This window comes from Pteropus vampyrus, unplaced genomic scaffold (genome assembly GCF_000151845.1).
Source record: "Pteropus vampyrus isolate Shadow unplaced genomic scaffold, Pvam_2.0 Scaffold45, whole genome shotgun sequence".
Lineage (NCBI taxonomy): Eukaryota > Metazoa > Chordata > Mammalia > Chiroptera > Pteropodidae > Pteropus > Pteropus vampyrus.
Genome location: NW_011888826.1, coordinates 7,691,684 through 7,694,027, shown reverse-complemented (window position 1 = coordinate 7,694,027; position 2,344 = coordinate 7,691,684). Strand labels below are relative to the sequence as shown.

The 2,344-nt window shown below is 37.7% G+C and overlaps 2 pseudogenes; both read left to right on the top strand.

Annotated features, from left to right (window-relative positions):
- Nucleotides 1–127: 127 nt before the first annotated feature.
- LOC111739015 lies at nucleotides 128–249 on the top strand (annotated as a pseudogene).
- A 1,209-nt stretch (nucleotides 250–1,458) lies between these two features.
- Nucleotides 1,459–1,577, top strand: LOC111738982 (annotated as a pseudogene).
- The last annotated feature ends 767 nt before the right edge of the window (nucleotides 1,578–2,344 follow it).

The following is a 2,344-nucleotide window of genomic DNA, read 5'->3' as shown; positions in this document are numbered from 1 at the left end:
AGCATTCAAGACGTTTAAATGTCCTGTTAATCTGTAGCATTCTGTATTAAAGTTTAGAAACAAGTGAAATCCAAAATAATGTTTCTTAAGCAATAATGGTCCTTTTAGTTCTTACTTAGAAATGTCTGTCTATGGCCATGCTACCCTGAACAACAAGCCCAATCCCGTCTGATCTCAGAAACTAAGCTGGTTCGGGCCTGGTTAGTACTTGGATGGGAGACCACCTAGGAAGACCAGGTGCTGTAGGTGTAAAAAATTAAAAGATAAGGGATTGTAAGCTGTCTGACAAAGTCTTTGCAATCTGTGAGGTCAACCAAGGGTTGCCTCACCTAAAAAATAAAAAAATAAAAAGAAATGTCTGAGCTATAATTATATTTAATATTAGTTTAAGGTCTTAAAGCTAACTAAAGATCCAAAAAATTACAAAATTTACCAACACATTAAACCCTTATGATTTCACAAGGTTCACAATATTAATCTCTTAAAGACATTCATATTTAAAATTTAATTGGGCTAAGCACAATTTAATATTTTTGACATTTAATAATTTGTGGTTATAATACTAATTTATTGGGCTCATAAAACTGATATTGAATTTCTTAAAAATTTTGATCATGAGAAATTGTATCCAAATCTCGCCTTATGTAAAATATTAAGCTACCATTTTTTACATGGTAATAAGATCAGAGAAAAACCTGTAGAGTTTTTGTAAGCTAAAATTAAATTATTCTTATTTGATAAATGGGTCCTCTTTTTAATATAAATGAAATTCTGTAATATCAAACAGAAAATTAGGATCCATTAATCTCCAAACTTTTCTGATAGAAGTTAAAAATGGGGAGGAAAGAAAAGACTACGTGAGAAAGGTGACTGTAAATACGAAATCATCAGTGTAAAAAGCGAATGAGCTTCACAAGGAAAGCAAAGGCATGTATGCAGGAAAGAGCACTCTCTCATTTACATGCACATATACGCGTGTAGTCACACTCATACACACATGCACACACGCACACAAAACAGACACAAGCACAGCAAAGTAAAAAAAGATTCCCTGTTTTAAATAAAGTAATCTCTCTTTCAGATACGCAAGGCAGATGATCCCCTCCTGAGCTTTTTGCTCTTTTTGTTCTAATGCATATCTCCAATAGACAATCATGATTACGTCCAAAATTTCTCAATGTGGTCCTTGCAATTTCAATTTCAAAACCATGATGGAATTACTCCAGTTAGAAATGCACTAAAGTCAAAGCTTTAAAGGAACAGGTGGTTGTCCTAGAGGGACAAGCACAGTGAGAAGTTTTCGTAAGAACTTTGATAGGCGGTAGGAGTGGTTCTTGTGCAACTTTGTGTTTGTAGAGTCTGTCCACAAACCAGTCATCAGTAATTGGAGGCCCAAGGAAACTTCCCACAATTGGCAGAAGAAACTAAATAAAACATTTCTTAAGAATACGAAGACTAGTCTACGGCCATGCCACCCTGAATGTGCCCGATCTGGTCTGATCTCGGAAGCTAAGAAGGGTTGGGCCTGGTTAGTACCTGGATGGGAGACCACCTAGGAATACCGGATGCTGTAGGCATAAAAACAAACAAACAAACAAAATGAAGATAAGACAACACTTCTTACAAGTTTTTGAAAAGGTTGCCCAAAGCAAAGTTTGTCCAAAGTACATCAATCCAATGAGACCTGAACTCATCCATCCCTGAAATGATCTGGAGGACGAAATTCTAGAGCCTGTGCCTGTCCCTTCATCTAGGTTTCCTTCTGTGGACTCACAGGAGAAAATGAGACAGGCAGATGGTGAGACAGAGTAGATGTGTTAATAGCAAGGCAGTTTGTCATCATTGATAGTAATTTTCATATTTTCATATTTAATCAGATAATGAAAGGATTCTTAAGATGAGTCCTTATTCCTATGAGACAAAATGGATATATCTGAAAATAAACTCAGCAACAGCAAATAAAAATCAGGAGTTTGGACACAACCTAGGTCCTACCTATTCTCGCAGTTGGTGAGATTCCTGAGCAGGAGGCTCAGGGGGCCTTTGGGGTGTGTCCACTCCTGAGTCGAGGGTCTTGGGCCTCAGCAGCAACGGGATCTTTAGTAGATCTCGGTGAGACTTCCAGGATTGTTGACTACTGACTCTCCCAAAGTACCACCAGGAAAACTTATTTCTCAAATAAAGCCAAGTGTATTCGGCTCATTGCAATAAGGGAGAACAAGAAGGGAGAAGTCAGGGGAGAATATTTTTAGGATTGAAAGGGCTGGACTGGGTGATTTTCTGCAAAGCAAGAAACTGGTTGGCAGAGTTAACTACAGCGTTTTGAATAGGCGAGCATAGTGAG